The following is a 12210-nucleotide window of genomic DNA, read 5'->3' as shown; positions in this document are numbered from 1 at the left end:
TCACAGGCCTCACAGTCAGGAAACCAAACAAAGGAGAGAATATGAAACACAGAGAAGGGGGGGGGGGAGACCAGATGAATTTAGCCTTTGTAATCTGACTCACGGTATGATTTTTCCTCATGTATTTAAAGTGCTTAGTTGTGATAGGAACAAGAGTTTGAGTCTTGCCCCAGACACACTGTCGACCGCGCCGGCTCCATAATGGTCGCGCCGCGAAACGTCGTCCCGCCGGCTGCAAGTGCTCTGAAGTTTCACATCCTTGCGGACACGGGGATGCGGACGGTCACGAGGGACATCTTATGTGTGGGATCTTAATGCTTCCCACTCGTGTTTCACAAAAGGCAGGGAGGCTGTCGCCCATGTGAACCCCGGGAGGTTCTTCGCCGAGGCTCCACAAAGGCCCCGCCCTGAGAGTCCGCAAGCTCACTTTGATGTACCCTGGAGTCGAGCGCTTCCCGCTGAGATGAACCCGGGAGAAGCAACATCACATCAGCAGTGTGGCCGCGAGGACACGGCGCAGGTGGGTGAACTAACGAGCCCAAAAAAAGGGCTCTTTGTGAGCAAGTTAAGCTTCTACCCCAAAAGGCAAAGGACCCGAGAACGTGTACGTTCCCCATTCTCGTGACTGTAAAGTCATGCATTGCTTTAAAGAAACTGCCACCAACCTTTCTCAGACTGAGAACCACCTGAAGGGTGGAGAGTAATATGGAGGGCCACTTGTTTTAAAGTGAAGAGTTATCTCGGTTTACCTTTAAACAATGAATAATACATGTATTAGGAGACTGTCTGTCTATGGTGACCGAATACTGTTACTATTATTAATGACTGTGAAGAATCATTGATGTTGTACCATGTCTCAAGCATTAAAAAGTGTTTCCACAAAGAATCACAGAAAAGCACCTCTATAAATACTGTTTTATTTACCACAGACCTGCTATAAAACAGCTGATTAGTCCACTAATTGTCGAAGAGGTGGCAGCCAAACTGCTAGTACAATGAAAAGGCTCCATAAACTTTACTTGTATTCATTTTAATACATTTGTCCTTTTGACTTACGTAACAGGTAGATAGATAGAAAGGTAGATGCAGTAGATATAGATAGATAGATAGAGATTGTTGTTGTTGTTGTAGTAATGCACATGCTGTAAAAGCCAACAGTGTTGTTAAAAGGCTTCAGGGGAACTCCATCTCGGCTCAGCTGGTGGGAAGCTCCAGGTCCCACACATAAGACCAACGAGGCAGTTGGCAAAGAACAGCGGACTTTTTTTAAACGCTGAACGCTACCAATTCCGTTTTCACATCATCCGTACATAAGGTGCTGTTTGTATCACTAAAGCAATTTCAGAACACAAAGCTCATGGGTGCATTGATGGTATTCAAGCAACCAGCACCAGCACATGAATGCATCATCTGGATTACTCGTCAACACTTCTTTCTCTCACTGCATTACCGTGCAATAATAACCCAACTTTGACTTTAAAAAAAAACGCTACTAAATGTTCAATGCAATGCATCACCTCCCTCAAGCTAGGCAGTCAGCAAGCTGAGTTTCACTGTATATATCGATAAGATGTGAGATCAAAACAATGGCTGCCAATACAGGTAGGAAAGAAAAGGACTGTATTCTTCAGAAAATGGAAAATGACTTGTAGTTAGTGGGCTAACTCATGCCAAAAAAAGACAGTATGATCGTTTACAGCTTTTCTTAACTGTTATCTAAAAGATCCTGACATCTCTCCAGTCCCTCCTCTTCTAAAGGAATGTCAGATAATATCTCTAACTGTAACTTTAATGTCGCTGGGAGCAGAGGATTTTTTTAAAGGGGGAGGTTGTGTTTTTTTCTGAACTAACTAAATTACAAAAAGAAGGATATTATCTAACAAAACTACCCTCAACATGAAGTCCATTCCTTCAAATGCTGGGGCTCCACCCGAGCAGCTGATTTCTCACAAAACGTTGTACGGTGGTCACCAGGCGCCAAGGCAAACAAAAAGGGACCAACTCAGCAACAACGGGAGCAACGATTAAATCCAGAAAGGCCGAATGTTCGCCTCTAATGCCCGCCGATTTCAGGTGGAAGAGCGCTTGGTTAAAAAAAGCCCTGCAGCTGCGCTCCATCCTCCAAGAAGTGCTGCACCGTATATTCATCATTTTAAAAACGGATCTGACCGCGTGCGTGCTGGCTCCTCCCCGTTGCTGGCTCATTCTTGCTGGTGAAGGTGAGTGAACGGTGCCATGAGGAAGAGTTCTCTGGAAGAGGAACCGAGCTCTTGTTTTCTCCACACAGCCGACTTGGAGACGAGAGCGGCGCGGAGACGCCCGCAGAGGGTTCAGGGTCAAATCCCAAGTTATAGCCCACTTCATTTTTTTGAATTTAAATTGCTATCCGGCTAAGCTTTTCCGTGTGAGCAGGAATTGATTTATTATTTCACCGCGTGTGGCGTTTAATGACGTAGTCCTCTGATTCCCCATTCCTCCCACACCTCTCTCATAATTTTCCCCCTGAAAAAACAACGACGATCTAACGTTCTCCGGGAGCCTTCTGTGCGTGTCGAGGCTTCTCCCCAAGGTAAAACTGGCCTACTTCTGAGTGCATCCTCGGCATCCATCTGCCGCACTCGTAAATTGCGTTTGCCTGCGATCGCAGGTTAATCTCATCCGTCAAGACGGGCCTATCAATTTCAGCGAGCAGTCTCGACAGAAGGCATTAACCCCGCAGCGTCATTCTGGCGTCAAGCGTTGACAGACAATAACTGCTGTGATATCAACATGTCAGATGAGCACTGTTGAGCTCTGCTGTGACTGACGGTGACAACAAATTAAAGACCGAAATAATGATGAATACAAATGGGATAGAAAAAAACGTCCCTGCTTGTGTTGTTCTCGCTAGAATAGCATGATCATCCAACATGTTCTCACTCCTAACTTCAAGTCTTGCACGTGTCAATTTCTGCTTGTTATGTGCGCTTCTTTTTAAAAATAAACGTCCTTGTTCACAGGAAACAACTTAGTTAGGTTACGGCAACACAACTTCTTGGTTAGGTTTCGGATCAGATTGCGATCTGCGTTAAAAATAATTGTTTGTTACCCAGTTGAGTAAGCTATGTTATGTACACGACGGAAGTTAAGTAAGCTATGGAACGTTACATATTCCTAGTAACCTAGCTAACATAACACAACATTAGGTAACATAAACGTCGGCTTAGAGTAAGTCATGTTTCACACTGGACACCAACAGCGGTGTCCTTGGTGAAATTCCTGTTTTTTTCCCTATGATTGGTACACAACGCAAGTAAAGTAGGCTACGTACGTAACATAACACAATGTTGCGTAACTTCAACATTGACTTTAAGTTTCAGACGGGACCCCAACAGCAGTTCCCGGCATTAATGTTTCAATTGTTTATAATCGACGTATTAATAACAATGTACCACATGGCAATGAGGAAACTATGGACCCACAACTTTACCTTTTTGGTTCACTCTCAACGCTCTCAATGTGTCGTTTTTGGCTGCTCTAAAGCTCTAAAAACAACCAAACTCTGTACACTACCTGCTCAGCACCAAACAGCAGACATACACAGCTGGAGACCAGTTGGTGAACATAGAGGAGCATTTAGCAACTTAAAACGCAAACATTTTCCTCAGGAGTTGGTGGAGACCACAAACAGAAGATGTTGGGACTTACATTTATTACGTGGACACAAACACGACTCCAAATGAAGGATTGTGTTGCTCTTTAACTGCTGGATGTGTAAATAAGCAACTGTTTGCTAACAAGTGTTCCGTATGAACTTAAGATAACATGTCAATGCTGTGTTTCTGCTGGCCTCAAGTGACAAAAAAATGTTACTGCAGCTAAGTGTTATAGAGAAATAATTCAAATGCAATTTACTAAACTGGATGATTCTAACTTCAAAAATAATGTAGTGTTGAAATTGTGGACCGAATTGTACTGTAAATTAAGACAATGAAGAGGCTCTTTATTCTTCTTTTTAGATTGGTTATTGTTGGCCCATCCACAGGCCTCCGTGGTTCACTTGGGCAGTGAGTTCCACTGACAAATTACAGTGGTTGGGGGCAATAAATAGTGAGGCCCGGATATAGAGTGCAGTTGTCAGTGAGTCATCTCGCATCAGGACCACTCTTCTTTTTCATGAATAAAAACCATCAAATCTTGTCAGCGAACTAAAGGGCTTCGCCACACTCTGAAGGGATTTGATTGAAGAGAACACAATGGGATTTTTTTTTCAAGAACACCAGCCATTCAAATGTCGATAAATGCCCCAGTGTGGGAGTCAAGAGAGTTCCCTCCTACTTATCTGCGCTGTCCGCGGTCCTGAAAACAGCTTTCACCTGCGGGCGAAGCGGCGCTCTCTCTACCCCCACGCTCGGATTCTCTCATTTTGTGATCCCGCAAGTGCCACGCAACACCACCGAGAGGCTGGTGATTACAGTGGGTGGTGGCGTTACACCGCTTCTCGGCGGTGCCCCATGGCGGCCATTGATCACTTGACCAGACGTGCGTGCGCGCGTGCACACAAGCTATTATTTTCTCAAGACGTCAAGGGACTGGTGGCTTAATAGGCACATAGGGGGACTGGTGATATAATCACGTCTCACGTGCTTGCACGCGCACAGCAGTCCATTCCTGCAACTTAAAGGGAGTTTAATAAGCGCCTTAGCTACTGTAATCACAAGGGAGCATTTTGGAAAGAGTTGGCTAATCTACCCCTCCCCTCTCCTGCATTCTCTCTTTGCCTCTCTCTCTCTCTCACACACGCACAAGACAACACACACATTGTCTGCCCCCCCAAAAAAAAGGGCGCACGTTGATACACACTCATGATTAGTATGCGTCAGGCACACCTATCCAAGCTCCCAGCTTGTTTTCTCGATTCCCCGCGCAACGCTGCGACTTTTCCTCTCGTATGCAACATTAATACAAATATATATATAAACAGCAGTGGCACGCAGCTGCACTGCGCTGAACAGATTCCCACCGTCTCGGGTTACTTTCTGTGGATACCTGTAATTGTCCAAGAGCGCGGGCCAACCCTAACACACACACACACACACACACACACACACACACCACCTGCCATTAAGGGGAATGGGAATCCGGAGCGCGTGAAACGTCAGCGGTCAGCCACAGGAAACTATATATTGCATTTAAAACCCAAATTGGGTCCGTTAGAATTCGCAGGCAACCGAGTTGAAGGTGAACTGTAAGCATAAAATGAAAAAGCAGCATAACAAACTGCGAAATGTGATATCTGAGCAGCCGGAACTCTTTCACGTATCAGACTGTTAAAAAAAAGGATATTCCTTACCTTCAGAGACGGACAAGTATCCATTGTGCGCCACCGCAGGCTCGGCTCTGCACGGTGTATTCTGCTTCCCCCGGTTCGAGGCTACAGCCGCTCCCTTCCCATTCACCCACTAATTCCAGGATAATAAATGCAAAACCCAGCTGCCTACCGAGCCTGCATATCGCATCTTCACTCACACTTCTCTCCTTGACGAATTGTTTTCCTTCACCCACCAACAGATGCTGTGGTGGAAACCTGCGCTTCTTTTTGCCGGGACCCAAGCTGCGACGAAGAGCTTCACAGCATATTTGTAGTTCCCCCCTCCTTCTTCAAGTACAAATAACTAGGTGCTGGTGGTGTATGTGTGTGCTCGTCTATATTTCCAGGCGGCTTTGCTTTTTTAGAGAGTGCTGCTACATGACACCGGCGATTTTGTTCCAGTTTTCTCCCCGCGGTGCCGTATAATATGTCCTTGTAGTTGTTTGCTTCTCTTGGGCTCCTAAACGCTCATCCAAGCCTAAAGTAAAAAAATAAAAAATAAGTATATCCAAAAGTTTTGTTTTTGTTCTGTTTGTTTTCAATAATTCAGGAGTTATTTGTTTGTCCGAGAGCGAGCAGGAGGAGAGGTGCGAAGTCCGCGCGCTGGAAAAGACTGCAATGGAACGGCGGATAACCCTAGATGGCACAAACACCATGGGGTATGACAGAGCCCACCGGAAGGAGGGGGGAGAGAGAGAGAGCGAGAGAGAGAGAGAGAGAGAGAGACAGACAGGTCAGCTACAGCTACAGCGCCTTCGCGCAAACGCGCACCGGAGCGAGGTCGCGGAGATGATTACGCCGGAGATAGCCACTTTTGGCACAGTTCGCAGCGGGTGCAGCGTGGTCTGCAGGGGATTAAGGACCGAGCGCGGATTAGTGTGTGTGTGTGCTTAGTGGTGTTTAGCGTTCGCAGCAAACGAAAAGTAGCCTGTCAGGGTTTTGTGTGTGTGTGCGTGTGGGGACGAATGCGGATCTCGTCCTCGTTCGGTCCCGATAACTGCGGGTTCGCGTCACTGTTTGACCGTCAGAAACCAGGAGAGCTCACTTCCGTGTTGGAACACTGACACAGTGAGGGTCTGAATGAACTGATAATCAATGAGTAGTTAAAGTACAAGAGTACTCAATATTGTACTTAAGTTGAAGTATTTCCATTGTATGCACATTTTTAAGACATAATTTATGAGCCATAGTAACAGTTACTTTTCAGATATTTACATATTAAAAAATATGACTAGCTTAAGAGATAGGATGCACTGTTATGGATCAAACGCCCCAAAGTAATAATATATTAATATCACACTGATGGGGGGGCATTCTGCAGAATGAGTACATTCTGTTGCTAATATTAAATGTGTTTTTCTTAAGTCTAAATGTTTAAATGCAGGAAGCAATATAGTACCTAATGTGTTCTCATTATGTTTGTAGCCATTGATTTCTGGGATTCACCTAAAATGTTTTTAAACATTTTACTCGTGGTCGTGGTTACTCACAGTCCACAAATTCTCCATTGCAAGGAAGTTCTGAATTTGAGGATAAAATAAATGCATGAATATCATTTAAAATGTGTGATTATTAGATGTTTTAGAGAAATTAAAATAATTGGATTATTATTAGAGAAACATTATTAGTCCATTGATCCCACATAAAGACTATACAACCCTTGGATGTAATCAGCTTCTGAACATGCTGCTCTTTGATGCTTGTTGATTTTTAACGTCATACTGACGCTCTAGAAGATCACATGATTACTTTGTTTAAGTTTATTGAACAGTACCTCTGTCTCTACTGCTGAAGTGGTTCTCTCATCCCTCCAAATCAGGTATGTGCCCTGAGTGTTTGCAAACAACACAACGTAATATAGTGTTTAGGGGGTGTTACCTTTCACTAATAACATACATACCTCCAATTTATGATCAAGAGGGATTCATCATTCAGCACAGCTGGTACGAGCAGATTTGGATGGTTAAGAACGTTTAGTGCATCTGGAGTTGACTTCCTTTTTAAATGAAGAGGAATGTAAGAGACTGTTGCTGCATAATGCCCAATTACTTGTGATGCCTTAAAACAAATCAATGTATGACGACTGTATTTGAAACTTTAGGCCCGAAAAGGTTCAAATTGTCCAGTAATTCACAAAACATTTGCAGACATTGTACTGTAATGTCTCTAATGATTAGAGTAAATTCCAATGAAACAGTTTCGAGCTGTCGAGATATATGAATTCTGATTAACTCTTTAGTTCACCTTATGACCCACCAGATTGATCTCCTAACTTTAGCTTATGAGGGAATTTTTATTCAATGCTGGTTATTTAGGTCATTATTTTTTGGGCCAAATTGAGCTCTCACTGCTGCACGTGTAAAAAATATGAATAATTATAATACTAAATGCAAAATTCACCTTTTTTTCTGTTGTTTTTTTAACAGTTTCCTTGTCTTTTCTTATGACAACATTAAAACCAATATATTGTCAAGTATTGAAGTGGAAACCATATACTGGGTTCTGCATGTTTGGTGACAAACTACAGAAATGCCCATAAATCATGTTTAATAAAGGATATTTGCTGTTTTTACATAGTATATGTAGGAATAAATATATATTCATTTTATTTGGCAAAAGGTCAATTACAGACAGATAAATGTGCAGCATGTTGTCCTACATTCTGTTCTTCTGTTAGACCACTTTTGAACAAACTGACAAAACAACAACAGAAATCCATGGAGACTTATTTGGGATTTAATAGTAATTCTGCATATGTGTACTGTGTTCAACCTTGTGATTAAATGAGTCCTGCGACACCCCGAACAAAGGTAATGTGTCGTTTTCGCTGACTGACATCTGTAACGTCTTCACTTCACAAATCACGTTTATAAGCATTCATAAAATCAATAAAAATAACGCAGTACCAAGCTGATAAAACAGTGTTAACTGTGTTTTTTTGAAGAGGCTCAGGGCTTCCAGGACCCCAAACACAATGTAAAAGGGATTAGGGTTAAAATGATTTCGTATTTCTGCAGCAGAGTTACACCCTGGTCTTGAGGAAAATGCTTTAAAAGCATTTAGACCAACGTATACGGAGAAAAAAAAGTGCTGTGTTGGAGGATTCATGACCTCTGCAGGAACACTTTCTCTATCAGTTGTTCCTGATTAACTCTGACTCAGCCTCTAACTACACTCAACAAAGACACCCGTAGGGTCTTTGCACACCAAGTCTGTATGTTTTGTTTGGGTCTTTCTCATCCATCATCCGATAAAAAAAAATTGGTAGGCGCAGAAAACGTGCACATTGAGTTTACAGAGTTTTATTGTTCTATTTGATGGCAAAATTCTCAATACAAGACAAAAGGGATTGACGCAGAGCAATGGATAGCACTTACTCCTAAATAGGGCTAATCAATGAATGACATAAGCAAGAAGCTAACGTTTAGCTGCCGAGAGCTCAATTACTACTCTTTCATCTTTCATACGTCCTTTTGTTTTGCGATAATACCCCGATTCCAAGCTCTTGAGTGGTCAAAAGAACCCTCTTTTGGCAGAAAATCAAACCAGTTCCCTTAGCGACAGACGAAAGTTTTGGAGTTGCTGTGTAAAATGTTATTGACACAACTTGGGGTCATATGTCTTTTTAAACTATTTAGAAGGAACAATAGGGACTTGGTGTGCAAATACCTTTGCTAAGTAACAACACTGCTCAAAGCTACCAAAGCAACCACACAGTACCAATATGATATTCCATGTGATGAGAGAGCAAAGAGAGAAAACAAGAGTTATGGCGACAACACATCCTTCACATTAGTAGACAAGAAGTAGGTTTTATTTTCCTTGGTGTATTACATAGTTTTTGACGGCCCTCAGCGTCTGATACCGACGGAGAAGGCACCCTTTAGCGTCTGTTTAAGACGCACAAGCTTTGGAGTACCTCCAATGTTAACCCATCCACAGCAATTTTAGACACACATAGCAAGCGCTTCGGTAGTGTGGTGACGAAGTATAACCGAAAAAAACATGAAGGGCAGGTTGGAGGATGCATGGGACAAACAAACACAGGACATTAACCCAGTGGACCGCTGTTTCCGTCCCATGTGAAACCAACAATATGCTGGTGTATTTCACTTTACAAATTCAATTTTAACCCAAACGTCATTATTTTCCTAAACCTAACGAAGCACATGTCTGAATTTACAATAATAGTAACGTGCACTGTGACCATAGTGGAGCTTTGTAGTTTGAGGCCAACCCAAGTGGCAACCTTTGCTGAAACAAAGCCAATGCAATGAATTGCCAAAAACTGTAGTTCCTCAAATGTCCACTTGAGGCTGTCTAAAAACAGCCTGGACCCCCATGTTAAAATGTCCAGCAGAAATAAACATATTCACAGCCTGGTACAATAAAAACAGTTTTGTCCTCTATCCCTGTTCATGACAAATATACGGGGGTGAATTTTGTTATAACATACCTATAAATTATATTAAAGGTTAAACTTATGCATAATTAGGGCGTGGCTGCTTTCAGTGACAGGTATGTGCCATCTCAGGTTGCTGGCTGGGATGACAACAGGTTTCATATAACTAGCTAACATACCATAACTCTCCCGCCATCACCTTTTACCAATGGATTCTGTCCACTGAAGTCCGACATTAATCCGACCTGTGAAACAACGAAAACTGTTACAACTTTAGTAAATGAATTCTCTGTTAATGCAGTGCCCCATTGCCCATAATAATACATAATGTATGTGTAATACATACATTAATTGAGAAGATGGGTTTTCAGGGCTTTTAAGCTACATATAGTCATACGACCTCCTGAAAAGAAGTCAGGCCTCATCATTTTGGTTTGTTTGTGATCGAGGAGGTGATAACAATTCAGTGCAGATGTGTAGTTTTGATTTTTAACTGTACACATGAATGTAAATAATTGTTTCCTTGAAGAAGTCCACAGTTTTGCTGACAACTAACAATTTATTTTGCAGCTTAAAATTGCATTCTTGACAATGGAAACAGTGGTTTGACAACATTTTAGGTCAAACATCTTCTGAGAGAGCGCAACATGTGTTTTTAAAGCTCTGACTATGAGTGAGCTGAAGAGGTCTACCAAAGGGTATCTTTACATTACATGAATTTACAATTCACATTTCTACAGGCACAGCTACGGGAGCAACTTTGAGGTTAAGTGTCTTGCTCAAGGACACATCGACATGCGACCGGCGGAGCCGGGGATCGAACCGCCGACCCTCTGATTGAAGGACGGCCCTGCTCTCCACTTAGCCACAGTCGCTCCGCTTCAGTAGTTGAACATGAGGCAGAGTTTTTATCCTGTAGTGTTCTTGAGCAGAAAAAGATCCCGGGCAGCTGTTTTAGCAGTTGAACTCAGCAGGTGGAGTTGGTTTCCAACGTCTCCTTCCTTTCCCTTGCTGTTTGTTATCAATGCAGACAGCAGGAGACATGGCAGCTCTGCTTCTCAATCCCACTGTGCCATTGATCTGTATTTAGATCCTCTTGTAATACTAGTCATAGACAACATTACTGGAAAAGTGACCACATGTCCAGAGAAATGATAGTGTTGCCTTCAGAGAAACAAACATGTTAAAAGATAAGACCTTTGAGAAATCAATTAACTGTTCTGACTTGTTTAAACCTGTCCTTCAACTGAATTGTAAGACCTTAAATGTCAGTTAAACTAGGCTTTAGTTAAAATCTTATACAAACCAGGTCTGCAGCAGGTTAAAGTTAAACCTCAGTTAAACCAAGCATGCTGCAGGTTTAAGTTAAACCTTAGTTAAATCTTGTCTGCTCTGCAGCAGGTTTGAGTTACACCTCAGACACAGTGACCGACACAGGAGTTTATGTGATTTTTAAAGGACAGAACTACAGACTAAACCCCAGGTGCGAATTAAACAGCAGCCTCTGATGAACGCGGCTTAAGTGATCATGTGACCTTGACTCAGGCTATTCAGGGTTTAAACCTATCCTAAAGCTTAGACCACAGCAAGCATGTACCCACATTTTTCACAGAAATTGTATCAACAGCACTTTGTGCGCAATGCACATGGCAAATACACCCACCGTCTCTTATTTCATTCTGACACCTTGTTGTGCCTCTTGTGCACATCCTTTGAGCTATAGAGAAGTCATTATAATAATGATTCCAAACAAGGCTTTTAGCCACGGTTAAATTACAGTAAAAGTGCTGCAAGTAGGCTGTAAGTGTCCCCGTGTAAATGGAACTGGAGACAAGGGCTGCTTTCATTTAGTCAGAGCCCATTTCATTACCAAACTGTCAAAGTACAATTTTCACAGACAGATAGTGGATCAAAACAAGCATAAATGTGTCATGGAGAAAAATGTTAAGGGTAACAAGTTCTGACAAAACCAGGCAGTAAACAAGACACAATCAATGGACCTTGTATGTACTCAACAGCAAAGCGACAACAAAGGCAACCGAATGAAAAGAGGGGGCAATGAGAAAGACAAATGCAGGAGCAGTAAGTGGGCAGCTGAGACAGCGTTGATCAGGTTTGTCAGGAGGATGAGTGGGAGACAAATGGATGCAGGTGGTCTATATTTAACAGCAGAGACAGATGTAGTTACCCCTTGGAGGGGTCTTAACCCCCTGATTGGGAACCATTGCATTAGAACACCAAATGTGTATCAATCTGCAGCTGAAAATGGTCCTTAACAAATGCATTCTTTGTTCCTTTTTGAGTGTGATAAAAAGCTACAGGGCCCGTGTTTATTCGAAAATCATTAAACTTTGTTTGAAAGATGAAGGCTGTTTTTCAGGATGTGCGTCTTCAATAGGAACCAATGGGTTTTGGGGTTCAGAGCACAAACAGGACAGGGAGGTCATACACATCTTTC

The 12210-nt window shown here is 42.6% G+C and overlaps 1 protein-coding gene across 1 annotated transcript in view; it reads right to left on the bottom strand.

Moving 5' to 3' along the window:
• LOC116394022 (leucine-rich repeat and fibronectin type-III domain-containing protein 2) overlaps positions 1–6119 on the bottom strand; it is a 131564-nt gene extending 125445 nt beyond the window's left edge. The window contains exon 1 of the mRNA XM_031866786.1: positions 5333–6119. The gene's annotated coding sequence lies outside the window, so the exon portion shown is untranslated. The remainder of the gene's footprint in view (positions 1–5332) is intronic.
• Between the last annotated feature and the right edge of the window lie 6091 nt (positions 6120–12210).

This window comes from Anarrhichthys ocellatus, unplaced genomic scaffold (assembly GCF_004355925.1).
Source record: "Anarrhichthys ocellatus isolate YVR2014 unplaced genomic scaffold, GSC_Weel_1.0 scaffold36, whole genome shotgun sequence".
Lineage (NCBI taxonomy): Eukaryota > Metazoa > Chordata > Actinopteri > Perciformes > Anarhichadidae > Anarrhichthys > Anarrhichthys ocellatus.
This window is presented reverse-complemented; position numbering and strand designations above follow the sequence as displayed.